Source organism: Balearica regulorum, chromosome 1, assembly GCF_011004875.1.
Source record: "Balearica regulorum gibbericeps isolate bBalReg1 chromosome 1, bBalReg1.pri, whole genome shotgun sequence".
NCBI lineage: Eukaryota > Metazoa > Chordata > Aves > Gruiformes > Gruidae > Balearica > Balearica regulorum.
Genome location: NC_046184.1, coordinates 95,633,979 through 95,649,437, shown reverse-complemented (window position 1 = coordinate 95,649,437; position 15,459 = coordinate 95,633,979). Strand labels below are relative to the sequence as shown.

The 15,459-nt window shown below is 39.7% G+C and overlaps 1 protein-coding gene and 1 long non-coding RNA gene across 6 annotated transcripts in view; one reads left to right on the top strand and one right to left on the bottom strand.

The window, feature by feature from the left end:
* The window catches only part of ALCAM (activated leukocyte cell adhesion molecule), a 126,028-nt gene that overhangs the window by 45,559 nt on the left and 65,010 nt on the right, over positions 1-15,459 (bottom strand). The gene's annotated exons all lie outside the window — the stretch shown is intronic.
* Positions 4,975-10,736, top strand: LOC142603945 (uncharacterized). The gene is made up of 4 exons (XR_012837839.1): positions 4,975-5,045; positions 5,187-5,295; positions 7,226-7,273; positions 10,599-10,736. It is a non-coding gene; the product is annotated as an uncharacterized LOC142603945 (long non-coding RNA).

The following is a 15,459-nucleotide window of genomic DNA, read 5'->3' as shown; positions in this document are numbered from 1 at the left end:
CTCCCTTCCTGCAAGCTTTGTTTGTAGCTTGATTTGGAATGATTTTAGCACCAGCTTTTGAAAAGAATGAGGGAAATTTCAATCTGCAAGGCAGAAATCTTAGAAAGTTATGTCCTTCCAAGAGCAGACGGTTTTGTAGTAGATGCTACAGTGCATAGTTTACAGGGGTGATCATTATTGTAAGCATTACCTTAGGAAGGCTCACACTGGGCATTTCTCTGAACACTTTCTATCATCCTTGCTGCTAAAGGAGCACACTGGAGAACATACAGAAGAAAAGCTTCTTCAGTCTGAATGTACCAAAACGCCTCGATTGCATCTAAATAATGATGACTAATAACCTTTTGTCAGCTTAGGAACTTCAAATGTTAAACATAAAGCAATAATCATGACAGTAATCATAACCATCAAAAGTTTCTAGAATTTTTGATAGGTATGCAAAAGAAATTTGTACATAGTCATACTCCTTTAAAATTCTAATGTCCATCATTAAATGCATTATTGTCACTTAAAGTAAAACAGATACTGCTTTCCAAGTCAGCAAAGCTTTCAAACTACATAAAAAAGCTGTTCTAGCACTAGCTCCTGCAAAGCTTGAGACCAAATGAGCAGTTTAAAGCTCAGTAACGGATGCAAAATGCTACTGCAAAATGAATTACTTGTGTCAGCACATCAACCTTCCTATCTTCCCACCTCAGCCTCTGTTCCAATGCCCAGCTCTGAGAAGACAAAGGAAACTGCTAAGACCAATAGCGGGACCAGCAAAGCTCTGGTTTGCTTGGCAGCAGTACACACATCTCTGCTTTTTAATCCGGTCCCTTTTAAATCAGGAAGTCTCCAAAATCTACTAAAGGGAAAACCCATGAAAGCCACTAGTGTCTTTGTACTGCATGGGCTTTGTTATAGCAAAATTTTCCTTTTAAAGGGAAAGTCCTAAGCTTCTTTCCACAAACCACCACCCCAAAACATCACCTGTGATTTCAACGGCCTTCTAATCACACTTTTTTACAGAAACCCTGGCTTTTTGGCTCAGAATTATGTAACTCTGCAATTTCTGGATTTGGTCCTAATCCAAAGCCAGTCAGATTTGTTTTGCAGGCTGACTTGCAGGTTTAAATTTTCAAGTCCTTTGAGTAAATCTTACAAGTTTTAAAAAAGTTACATATATATATATAGTGGTGTTGCTGTAAGTAGGAAAAAATATAGTGTAATTCCAAGCAAATATTTACAAATTAGACTTAGGGAAAGAACACCTACCTACTTAAAAATGCTTGAATTAGTATAAAGCTATCAGAGACAATGTTTCCAGAAGATCTGGGTGGAACCACGTCAAAACACACGTCCAACATTGGCAAGCTGTGGTCAGCATCAGAAAACCCAGCTGTGCTTTTTTTCCCACACTGTACAGTGGGAAAAAAGCTATCCTTCCAACAGTTGATGCTCCAGCTGAAAGGTAACTGTTAATGATTTACTTTAATGCAAACTTTTACAAAAAATTGCTTAGGACAGTTCTCATAATTCAGAGGAAGAGCTAAGACGGCCAACATATCTTATAAATATTTCGATTCAAGATGTAGCTATAAGAACTATGATTTTTTTTTTTTTAACATACTGGAAAGTTGAAAATACTTTATTAAAATAGTTACCAACATATGGTGTGATTTTTTACAAATGGTCTGGCACATCTGCCAGGGAATTGAGTTGTAGCTTACTGAAGTTTGATAATACAAGCTATCTGCCAAGAGATTGAGCAGCAAATGTGGGAAAGCAGTTTCTCAGTCAATACTGCAATGAGTTTCAACTTTAAAGGGTATATCTAATCAGGCAAAATGGGAACAAAGCCTTTGTAGCTTGGTGAAACTTCTCACTCTTTCTGAGGTGAGCCTCTGGCTGCTCCGGCAGTCTACATCTGTTGTGCTTCTCAGTTGCCCTTCCAAAGCACTTTTCCATTTGCTAAAACTACCCCGACTGTTTTTTATATTTTCATTATGCTAGTCAGCAATGCTGCTGTGTATCCAATAGCTTAAAGGGACTTAAAAGTTTCTACTAAGTCAAATAAAATCTGTAGCTCAAAAATAATTATCTAAAATCCCCTATTATATTTTGCTATGAATCCTTTTACTTTTTTAAAAAAAGTCAATAGACAGCATACTAAAAAAAGAGCTTACCCTCTTGCTTTTTCATAACTTGATATTGACAGTGTGGATCAATATACCCCAAAGGCTAATAGTGCAGAAAAAACACATAATTTATACATAAATGCTGAATAAAAGGCTAAACAGTGTATGTTTTTCATATCAGAACTGTGAGAGATTTTGTTTTGGTACTCTAAGTAAGAGTATATTGGCCTGTCATCCTAGATTTTAAGTCAATGCCAAGCTGGCAGCGCATCAAAGGAGAAGACCTTCTGAGAAAGGAGGCTGGACTTTTGCCGCTTGTATCCTTCCCTTGAACATGCTGCTACTCAACTGCAGCAAGAGCCCTGGGAAACGGGGCTGCAATCATGGTGGCACCGGAGTAGAGACGGCAAAGCGGGCCCAAACCTGCTGGCTCCTTCCAGGGGCACCTGGAAGCGAACGGACTGTTTCTCATAGGGTGAGACACTTGGGCTGCCTTCCTACCACAGGTGTTAACCTCCTCCCATCAGCCTGTGCAGGATGGAACCAACAAGAAGAAGCAACCACAAGATGACAAGGAGCTGGTCACTGCATCCCACCTAGTTAACTGCTGTTTTCTGGAAAGGTGCAATCACAGCACCGTGTTAAGACTCCACTGGGATCACCATTTAACAAAAAAACAGTAGCGTACCTGAGTCCCTGACCTAGGGTGCTCCTCTCCAACTACGGAAAACACAGGGGAAAAAGAGTTTTCTCCCACACACATTATGGTCCACACGTGCTAGTAAAGCGTACACTAGCTTGTCTATATACAAGTATCCCTTGTAAGTACACCCCTTTAGATTTTGGTCTGTGAGGAGCCATAAGCAGGTAAGAGGACAAAGGGCAGATAGACCTTCCATATACAGTTATTTTAGGAATTAGACACTGTCTAAGAAATGTTATTGATCTATGCTTCAATTCTTGCATCAAAACAGAGGAAAAATAGTTGAAGCAAGCCCCTAGCTTTGGAAAAGCAGCCAGTAAGCAGCATTTTCTTCCCCCTGGCATTGGCCAGATGCAAGGAAGCACACAAAGACTACAGCATCATAGGAAAGTCTGACCCTGAATACACCTACTCCAAATGAAATACATGGAAGGGCTCCGTAGCCATGTTGGCAGAGTCAACAGCAGCATTAAAGCTACTAGCTTTTCCTCACTTGCTTTCTGCACCTTTTCTACTTAGTGAAAATTGCGTGGTTAACCCACCTAAGGCTTGGCAGTGCAGTAACAGACAGGAATTATCCATACCTCCCATTTTAAAAGTAAATAAAAAAGAATACTGAGTTTCTTGATAAGTGAAAACTTAGTAACAATTTATATGTTACAAAGAATGTACTTCCCAAAACATGTATATATTTCTTACATTTCCTTAAGCATGAAGGAGTCTCAAGAGAAAAATCAAGGTATGAGAAAGCAAATGAGAGGATAATTTGTAAAGCATGAGCAAAAAAAAAATAAAAATCACTGATCACTCTGGTTAAAAGTAAACAAATACAATAAAAGAAAATTAGGAATTAGGAAAAACAAGGTAACACAAAAAGTTAGAAAACTTAATGTAGTTAAATCAATGTCACTGTAATCGTTCCATCCAAAGGAATCTCAGCAGCAGACACTGTTCTAACCACTTTCCTTTTGTGAGTTGTCGGCATTCTTCCCTTCTGCCTGTCTAGGATCCTTCCAAGCTGAAAATTAGTGCATGGCAGTTTTGAATAATGTAATTTTTTTAAACTATGCTTGTTGTTCCTCTATTTCATATCATGATTTGCCCTGTCAAGTAATCCTACAACAAAGAAAAAAGATCTCTACTATTCCGTATATTCCAGATGTGCAAACCTCACCCTCTCCATTGCCTGCACATTCACCTGGGCATTTGCTTACTCATGCAAAACTATCCTAAGGTTCAGCTCTCCAGCTTCTGCCACTGGCGTGCTATCTGCTGCCAGCATTCCCCTCTGCAGCAAATGGGGTTTCCAGCAAGCAGAGAAGAATCTGTGTGGAGAAGGCATAGCGTTTCCTTCTCTTTTTTTACCTGTGCTCTGAAACATTTACAGAAGCTCCAGTTGTATTTCTGTAATAGTCCTGTACACCCCAATAAGCAAGAAATAAAATATTTGGTGAATCCAAGTCTGATTGGCAACTTGCAGACGTGCACCATGTGGATTCCACTGACCCTCTGCCACCCAAAATTGTCCATCCAATAGTGTGTATCCCAGAAACATGTTCTTCCTACTCGCCCTTCATCAAGGCTGCAGAGTCCACAGCTAATCAATAGGCAGTGTCCTGCCACACTTCTATACTGCAGTCACACCTCCTTGGACCAGCTGCTTGCTGGGTTTAGCAGTGTTTATTCCCAAAGAAACCAGCTAGATTTCACCAACAGAGCAAATCATAATCTGTGACTGTAATGTGTATAACTGTGTACAGGATATTATTTTCTGTGAATGAGTTTCATTTACTTGTGGTAAAAACCATGCACTAATCACCTCAAAAAAACCCCCCAAAATAACACAAACCCTTAAAGAAGTTATAATTTTAAAGGGCATAGATGAAGGACAGATTTATCCTTCTGTAACACTGAGTGGGTGGAAAAAGCTGTACATGCTTTCAACAGAAAAAACGTCCAGACCTTCCGAATTAGGGCAGTAAATTGGCAAATGGAAAGCATCGCATTTATGTGCCATCAGGTGGCTGTGGTTGGATGGACACCCCCCCCAGCTGATGATAGGCTTTTGGCTGCTCCATCTGTTTTCCAACTGCGCGTTGCCTACTGATAAGGGAGAGGACAAAGCGACACAGATGAGATGAATATAGCCTCACCGAATCATCAACAGGTCTTTGTTACCTGGAGACAAGACCTATCATTTCACTGATAGCACAGTAACGTAGGTGTGTGTGTGGGAAAGCTCATTGAAAGTATAATGCTATAAATCCTTATGATTTATGCTAAAATAAGTGACTGACAGCTCCTCTGAGGTTCTCTTTAGATTTAATGGGCTCCTCACAGACACAGCTTTTTAAATTTCACAGATGCCTGTAGCCAGCCCTGGTACTGGCAACTGTCTCCTGCTGTAAGAGGATGAGCTGAAGCAGATGTGCACTTTCACCGACCAGAGAAATCAGCATCACCTTCATTTCTGTAAGTTTCATCTTCCTCTGCCTTTCTTTACCAGAATGCTGAAAATTAACAGGTGTGTCAGCAGCACAAACTCCAAACTATATATAAAGAGTTAACAGTACACAGACCCTTACTCAATGGTGAAACATAGACACACGGATATGGAAATATGTAAGGCTGGTGTGACTTCAGTGCCCATCATTTCTACTTGTGGATATTACTGACATGTGCGATAGTATGAAACGCTGCCAAATATTGAGGTCTGTTTCCACCTCATATGTATTTACATATGTATGTGCATATATAAGCTAGCATCTGATGTGCTGTTACTTTTCTCCTTTGCATGGATTCTTTATTGTTTTTACAAAATACCCCCATTGTTTAAAATGCTGCATATATAAAACAACGCTGGAAGAGACCACTCAACAGCAGCTCAAATGTGGTGGATGGGCTCACAGCTTACAATGATTTTTTCCAATATAATATAACATTAGACCACAAAGGTACTGTCTAGTTATTGAACAAATTGCTCTAAGTCTCAGATGCCCTCTGGAGAAAACTATTAAGTGTTAGAAAAGGCAAAGTATGGTTCCTATTTATTTTTTAAATTAATATACAAGTAACTTTCTAGAATTTTAAACTGCAGGCATTGTTTTCTGCAAATACAGTGTTGCCATAAAGTTCAAAAGCAGCAGCATCTGCTGTAAGGCCTATCTTTAGTCCCAAAAAGGGTACCAAAGGGTTACTGTAAGCGTGTGCAAACAGAAGCAATACAGATCTTAAATATGTGCATAAATATTTGAAAGATTGATCTTCAAGAACAAATAGTCCCACAGCATGAGGACTAGGGCACAAAACATCAGCATTACTACTAGAAAACAGTTATGCTGACTAGGCTTCCCTCCCTATTATTATATATTTTGTGGCAGCCTCCTGAAAGTCCAGGACCCCATTTATAAGATAACAAAGAGGCACGATCAACCAATTGCTCAGGGACCCAGCCCAGCCCAACCTTCAGCAGAGCACTTCAGGACACCCGTGGAGCCACTGTAATTTCCAGAGTGTAACCCCTGCTCAATGAGCCCCCCAACTCCAAGCATGCAGCATGCACCTCTGCCACGAATAAAACCTGGTACGTGTTTTGCAGGAATGGAAAAACCTTGACTGCCTGGCTTTAGGGAATGCGTTCGCTACATGCCACTCATTTTGACACAGTCCTGAACAGCGGTATCAGAAATGTTAGCAGCTGCACAGATTTGGATGCTTGTAATTTTAGATTTCGGTTTGAACGGCTGAGTGAACAGCAATTCCTTCAGAGTAGCCTGCCTCAGTTAGATGCACGGCTTCCAGCGCAGAGTGGCCAACACTTAGGCTGTCATTGACACTCTCTGTAAACACACATGTTGGTGTGAAAGTCGGCTGCTTTCTCTAAAGACCTGTCAGAAACTCTTTGTGGAGAAGGCAATTGAGTTTTAGTTAGCATGACAGCCTCTGCAGTGCATTCTGCTCTTGTAAACTGCATTAATGCCTAACTGCACATTTAAGTACAGTTCAACATGCTGTTTTGACCTACATATTTGGGCCATAATTACCAATTTCCTTATCTAGGTGCTGCTGCTGCCTGTGTCGCCACTTCTCCCTGAGCAGGAACACAGAAGACAGGTCTCCCGAGTTGTTATTTTGATTTGTGGCAGGAGCTTTTACCTGTACACTGCTAGTTATCCATTTTTTGACACTAATTACGTACTCTGAGCATTACAGTTTTGCAACAACCATCAGAGACAAAGTGTTTGCTATGCAGCCCATATGTTGGCCAAGCACACAAGCTACTGCGGTGCCAGGCTGAAGCAGGAAGGGCAAAGCCTTCGTGCATATCTTTACACTGCAGCACCGCAAAGTAAATGAGAGCTACGTTACTTCTTTCATAAAAGTCATCTTGTGTTTTCTGCAGAGAAACAGCATTCGCACAGTGCCTAGCGAGAGACGGCTTCAGCTTTTGGTAAGTTAAAAGCATCCCTGAGTCAGTCAGTCACAAGTTGTCCTGCTGTGCTGAGGCCGTCAAAGCCATCATGCCCAAGGGGACTCCGAGCACCCACTACCTATTGCCCTTCCTAACCACTACTCGATATCAAGAGGAATGGGACCGTGCTGGGTACCTGGCAGAAAACACTTCTGAAAAGACACAACAATCTCACATCTACTTCAAACCATCTCTTAGTGTCAGGAGGGGTGCTAGGACAGCTCAGTGGGGCAAAGGATCTGGCCCCCAAAGACAAAAACTTGTTATTCTGGCTTTTGTGAGGAAGCAGAATGATTTTTAATAGTCTCCAGCTTCTGTAAAAACATGTACTAATTAGCACACATATTTAAAAAAATGCTCCTATATCTAATTATTCTGAAGAAATCCTGAAAACTAATTATTAGTTCTGGAATCCTTTTTCCTTTTTGGAGCCAGATGGTGTCCTCCCTAAAATACCACGGCTAGAGAATTATTTATGTGAGCTTTGACCATGTCTGAACAGCTCAGGGAATGATGTATGTTTTTAATGCCCTGATACTGACAACAAACCTTTTAACTCTAAATTAATGGGAAACAAATGTCGCACGGTGAAGATAAAAGTGACTTTGCAAAGTTTTATTCTTTAGAAGTTGCTTCTTTTAAGAGGCCAGGGTCCTTGCAGAAATGTCAGTATTGGCTTGCCTGACAGAACAGAGGGATGCCACGGCACGTGCATGTGCTCAAGACACGTGTAGTATGGGTTGTGTGTGCATGGGGGTGAATCAATAGTATTTGGGATAATGTATCTAATTTTATGTTGGTCTTAACTGGGTCTCACAAAAAACCCCCACATCCCAAAACCCACCCAACAAAAAAACAACCAACGAACCAGAATAACCCAGGCCACCCTCCAGCAAAGTAGCAGCTGCCTTTAGTTTCTCATAGGTACAAATCAGCTTTTTACGCTGATTCGCTTTAATTTTTTATAGGCATTTTTTCTTTACTTAAATGCATTTGATATGCAAATTCAGTCTCAAAGATAGATGTTCACTGCTTAAACCAAATCCACAGAATCAAGTGACAGCAGTGAAGAGGCTGGGTTTTGAGACCCCGTGCAGGTGCTGGGTGCAGCCCCCCTGGAGCAGGGCTTCAGCGCACCCCCTGCTTGCCAGCCAGTCCCCAGTCGTTCCTTCCTGCCAGGAGGACGGGGACCTTTGAACACGAACCCGCAGCTTCTGCTCACAAGGGCTGTGAACCTGGACCTTCAGAAGCAGTGCTCAAAAGTATCCTTTTTAAAGAAGTCATAAGAGCCTAAAAATATCAAACTTCCCACTTACAGATTACGGTTTTCACCAATGGATCTGAACACAGCTTCCCATGGATGTAACTGCTATTATACTTGTTTTAAGACAGTAAAGCAAAGGTCCACAGACATGCAACGGCTTGCCCACCACGGCTGAGGAGGATCGCCAGTTGTGGCAGAGCCAGGATGGGTAGGAAGTAGCCATGCACAGTTGGCACAAAGCAGCTTTGAATCGGGTGACAGACCACCAGGCTGCACAGGTGTAAGAGGGTTTCTGCAGCACCGTTCACGTTATATCCTTGGCATTATCCTAAGACATCGTTTAATAAGCATCGTGCCTCTGCTTTAAGTCTGGAATACCAACAAGTTCCTAAAAGTAGCTTCACACCTAAACTTGCCTCCTGTGCAACAACAGCTGCCCCAAGAATTGTTTTTCCACTCTAGACAGTCCATATAAGTATCTGAACTTGGCTGCTGCAATATTGAAATGAGTCCAACATAAAATTAATATCCATCATAGCTATTAGAAAAAAATCTCTCAATATATTAAGTGCTCTACAATCAAAACAAGGCACCTTAAATCAAGCTGAATGCATCTGAGTAGGTTTTCATTATCTAGATTTATCTTAGGTAGACATAATTTCTTTCTCATTAAATTGCAATATGAGCCATTTTGTACACATAAAAATATTAAAACATATTTTCTTCTCAAAATGACTAAAATGTGATAAAAGCCCACACGATACTTCCCTTGCCTTGATGTTTTCAAGAGAGTACCATATGGCTTGTCTGAATCCCTCAACAAGAGGTTTCCTAATTTGAATTGGCAACTCCTTCTTTAGAAAATGTAAAATCCCATAACATCTTTTAAATTATATTCTATCTAACAAAACATTATTTCCTTATCGTAACTGCAAGCAAGCTTTTACACATTTTTCGTTTTCATCGTAAAGGTAAATTCTTCAGCTTTTAGAACTGTATTATTTTCAAACATAGTATCTCTGCACATTATTAATAAAGTCATACTTTATAGGTGCTTCCCATATATCTCACAATATTAGGCAGTCCAAAGATCTGGAGTACGTGGTAATCTCTTTCTTAAACAGCTGTGCAATCTAAGTAAGAGAGAAAAGCAAAGGAGGAGAACAGCCTTATTGAAAACCCTTTTCTTCTACAGGAAAGCTGCAGCACAAAGCTCTCATGACCGGCAGAGGCCAGGTAGGCAGCGTTTGGAAAGAAGGTTACTTCGGGTTGGCTTGTCCACAGTCCTGCTACAGAAGACCATCCTTTCCTAGGACTTGTCCCACAGACCAATCAAAGTACGAAAATCAACAACTAAAGGCTTTTCTGAAGAAATCAGCTTATAGGCCCAAATGAAATGCAGGAAAATATTCTTTTTTTGTCCTGGATTTTGCACCAGGCTGAAATCACTTCTTTATTTCTCAGGATGGATACAATAGCTACAACAGAAATTGCTATTTAGTTACACTTCAGAGAACAAAGCAGTTTGTCATCATAGGATGCTTCTGTACTCCTAAAAATAACTGGAATACAGTTAGTACGATACACCTTCTTTAGAGCTGTGTTAGAGGCTTTTCTTTCCACCCAGCGAAAATGAAGCTCATGTGATCATGCTGCTCGTGGGTACCCCCACAGGAAGCCAATGTGTTAACAACTTGATAATTTCTATTAAATTTTCACAGGGAAATAGGAGATACTTCATAACCAGCAGTGTCATGAAGCTGGAGAGGAAGAGAAAAGAAGAAGAAAAGAAAAAAGAAGGGTAGATAGTGGCCAGCTCAAAAAAAGGCTTCAAGACAAGCTTAAATTGACAAGCTACGAGAGCATCCACCCTGCGGAGAAGCTTGGAAGGCTCCCAGGAAGAGACAAGCTTCCATGGGAACCTTCATTGGCTTCATCTCCAGAAGACCCACCGATGTGCATGAAACCATGGAAAAAATATTATTATTAGCTCTACTGCCTCTCATTTAATTAGTTATCTCTTCATACTTCTATTTTCAGTTGTTTCTGTGGAGAAGGGTACCAGCCATCAGGCTGCACAGATGTACCTGTCAGGGAGGCAGGCACCCAGGAACGTCAGTCCTAGTGTAATGGACAGACAGCAGGAAGATACTAGGGAGCATCAACCTCCTGCCTGGTATTTGAAGAAGTCATCCAGCTGAAATGATCCTTAACAGACAAGGTGAGCTATGACTGTAGACCCATTTTTCTACACCCAGCTATTAAGGGACAAGATAGTGGTATACTGTTCTAGCAGAAGTATCACTTCAGTAAAGCTATTACTTGAAAAGCAGGAAAACAACAGGAAAAAAGGTCTTCTACCCCCCCAAAAAAACATTCAGGGAATTCAGAGGGTGCAGCAGGTTTGCTGTATCAAGGCACAATCCTAACTAATCTTACAGAAGCAATTCTAATTAGGCAGGAAATGAAGAACGGTTCCTTTCAGGCTGGCTGAAAGAACAGTGGATTGATTTAAATCAAATCACTGATTTTAATCATGGATTTAAATCAACCAAGCAGGACACCTTGATTTAGCTCATCAACTTTAATCTTGTGCTTTTTACTTTTTTCCTAATGAAAGCTCATTCATTTTGTTAAGATAATGTGAGGAATTGTAAAAAGTACACACTTTATGTTAAAATGGATTACAATTTTTATTCTCACTCAACACTGATGACTTGTGACTACAAAGCTTGAGCTAACTAATTTTTTAACAGAGTTAAGGAGCAACACTTTTAAAAATCATTCAAATTTGAAAGCTCATACATGAAACACATTGTAAATTATTTAGAGATTGTAATAAATCTAGGCCTTGACAACCACAAAGCATTTCTGCTTAGTTTTCTTCTAAAAACTTCTAGGTAAAACACCCCAAATGTGCAACATTTAATAGACTTTAACCTATTTGTGTCAAAGAACATTAGAGCCCAGTAAAAGGCAATGCATTACGTTATTTAAATCTTCACTAGTGTACTAAGGCTCTGCTAAAAATGAGCAATGAAAAAATGATGATGCTTTATTCATTAGTCCTGCCCTCAGTAGGCATTCAAAGTTGTGGACTCAGAGCTGCTTATTTCCATATCAATGTCTTAAGCACCTTTCCCTACACTGCTCTGCAAAGCTTTGACAGAAAGATGGGGATGGAGCCCATCCTGAATCATTCTGAGCCAAAGCAAACCTAAACAAAAACTTACAATCCCCCCCAAAAGATTAAGTATGTTTGATTTCCTCAGCCATATTCTACCTCAGCAATCTCCAAGGACAATTTTTCCCCTTATACTGACAATGTTTTTGAATAAGAAAGGATTTCCATTTGAATTTGAAATGTTAAGATAACTTTGTGGTGCTTTTCCTTACAAACTGCGGGAACCTGAAGCACAAAGTGGCAATCTGCTAACCAAGACAGATGCAGTGATTCTGCTTTTTTTTTTTCCTTTTGACACATTAAAAAAAAGGACTTTTTAAACACCACTCAAAAGCACACAAGTGGTAAGAACAGTCAATCCAGAAGGAACATTGAGAAGAAAAAAAATAAAAAATCTGCTACAGTGGTTAAATGATGAAGATTTAAAAAAACCTGCAGATTGTTGGCCTTCAGCATACACGTGTCAGATTAATTAAAGTACAGCTTAAACGGCAATGCAGAATTTCTTCTGCTTTATGATTAGGAGCTTCAGCTATTTAGTTTTGTGTATTTGCTTAGGAGATAATTTTCTAAGGGCCAAGCTACATAATCCGTGCACTAGCAGGACTCTAGATAATTGAAGTTATCTACTTGCAGCTCCAAGAGGTTAATAGAACACCACAGCTACAGGTTGATCTGTTGGGCACCACAGCCTTGGACGGTTGAGGACTATGCAACAGAGAAGCTTTGCAGAATCTTGAATAGGTCCACCTTTCACATAACAGCAGCAAAAGAAACACTCTCCAAAATCACGGGTGTGATGCCAGTTAAGAGTGAAAGTGGTGGCACTGGGAGATAAAAAATAAGCTGCATTAACTACTCAGAGCGGTAGTATATTAGCCTCTAAGTCTCTTTTGCACACTATCATCTCCTCTCTCCTGCATCCCAGTAGGATTAGACAGTGCAGTTTACACCATAGACCAGACATGTTTTTGAATGCTGGATTTGTTTATTGCACCCTCCAAAGTTATAAACCAAGTTCATGTAATTTGGTGTGGATCATTCAACTTTGGTTTCCCCTTCCAGTTCAAAAAAGACAGAGAACTACCGGAGAGAGCCCAGCGGAGGGCTACGAAGATGATTAGGGAACTGGAGCATCTGTCATATGAGGAAAGGCTGAGAGAGCTGGGGCTGTTTAGCCTGGAGAAGACTGAGAGGAGGTCTCATCAATGATTATAAATATTTAAAGGATGGATATCTAGAGGATGGGGCCAGACTCTTTTCAGTGGTGCCCAGTGACAGGACAAGGGGCAATGGGCACAAGCTGGAACACAGGAAGTTCCACCTGAACATGAGAAAAAAACTCTTCACTTTGAGGGTGGCAGAGCCCTGGAACAGGCTGCCCAGAGAGGTTGTGGAGCCTCCTTCTCTGGAGATATTCAAAACCCACCTGGACGTGATCCTGTGCAACCTGCTCTAGGTGATCATGCTTTAGCAGGGGGGTTGGACTAGACGATCTCTAGAAGTGCCTTTCAACCCCTACCATTCTGTGATTCTGTGATTCCAGCAGAGGGGAGAGAGGAGACAGAAAAGCTTTCTCAACTTCACTTTCTCTACTCAGTCTTCACGCCTACATCTTTTAAAATTATGAGTTTCAACTGAAACTAAATACTCAACACATTCAAAATCTTGAAAAATAAAAATACTATCTGTCCTAAGAGAGCTTCCATAAATCACACTATTAGAGCATGACAATGAAAACTGGTTCAAATGCTATTTCTCAGGGCATTGAAGGCACCTCATGAGATACTCTATCACCTCATCTTAAACATACATTTATCATACAAACAAGAAAGAAAAAAAATCAGAATGCACACCTACACTGCTTATGAACCTCAGCCTGTAGAAGCTCCTCTGACAGTAAGAAAGCTGCACAGTCTAACAGCTGACGAATGCGTCTTTTAATTTATGTGTTCATTTTTTGGAAATCATTAAGCTTGCTGAAATTATCAACTAAAGAGAAAAAATATCAAACCTTTTGGTAACCAATAAAACCCCAAAAGATAAAGAGCATCTGTTTAGTAAAATAATAGCTGTTCCAGCTAGTTTTGGCATACCTAGCCAGATACATCTAATGCTAGCTGCTATAGTCAGTGCAAACTGAGGACAGACTTTTTCCCATTTTCCATCACAGCCAGAACCACTATGCATAGTCACCTATCATAACAGAAACACATGCTTAGGAATAATTACTAAAAAGCACTTTACTCTGTACTTTTCACTTGATATTACTTTGCAGATTAATTCAAAGCATAAAAGCTAATGGTAAGATAAACCACAGACTTAGCTGTTTTCTCTTTGGAAGGACACTTGCTATATGCTGACACATCTGTTTTCCGGCCTCTTCCTTATTTCTTCTATTCATCTATCAAAGAAACAAACCCACTCTTGTCTTCTGGATACAGCCACTGGAGAGGAGTGTAGCGTACATTAACAAGCAGCCTTTTGGCTCTGTCGTGTTTAAAGGAGCAATACACTAAGGATAACACTCATACAATTTTCTTTTGTATCTAACTTCACATTGTAGTTTTAATGAAGAACATATTTAAACATGTATCTTCAGTCCTATGGCTTTTTAATCCTAGGTAAATTATTTTTTTAAATGTCTATATATTTATGCAATAAAACCTGAATCTAACAAAAAAAAGTCTTCTGAATAATTCTTTCCTCAGAATAATGGTTCATCACCTTAACTTGTGGTTTGTCTTTCACCAAACACAGAATGCATGATTTCTTATCTTCATTCTTTACAGAGCACATGCCATCTTAAACAGAGTTTATATTCTGTCCTGATAACAGTTGCTGCTAAACAAGTGGATAAAATTATTTCCATTTATAACTTGCTTTGCTGGTTAAAAAAAAAATAATCCACGAGAAAGAAGCTGTATAAATGTGAAATTATGTTAAAGCACTCATTACTCCTGGAAGGAAAAACAAAGACAAACCCAATAGAGAATTCAAGTAGAGCTTATTAGGCATTACACTGAATGATTTAGGCCAAATACTAATCTTTGATAGTTGATTTTTGCCTAACGAAAAATATTTTTTAATTATAAGATTTACACATTCAGTTTTAAAACAAATGCAAGTGTAACATTTTTCAGATATTGAAGCTGTAGCTATCATCTTTCTGGAGGGATAACTTTAAGATTTCTATCTGGTATGAGCTGGAGCCAACATACCTGATTTTAAAATAAAGTTACATTGCAAATAATAAGTTCAACATTTCATGAGTATATATGATATATTCCTACATTGTGAATGATTTAAATATACACACCATTAAGCATAGTCCTCCTTCCCTGGTTACAAAATTTTATAAGCTTACTATTCTGAAAAGAAAAAAAAAATGTTGCAGAGACTTGAAAATTTAAATTTTGGCATATTTTGGTACTTATGGACTGGAAACCTAACAGCACTTACATGTATTCTGTAACTTGCTTTTGCTATTGTTAAAAAAAAACCCCACATTTGTGACCAGGTTGTGACTTTCCCCCTCCCTGTCACCAGTCTAAAACAAGAGAAGGAATCCAATTCAGCTGTTCCAAGGCAACCAGTCTGGCAAGTGGAATTCTGATTTATGAAGAACTTTATGCAATTCCGCAGAACCCTACATATAACTAAGCAGAGGTCCATAAAGATGTCAAATCTTTGATCTATTAGGATTCAGTGTCTGCA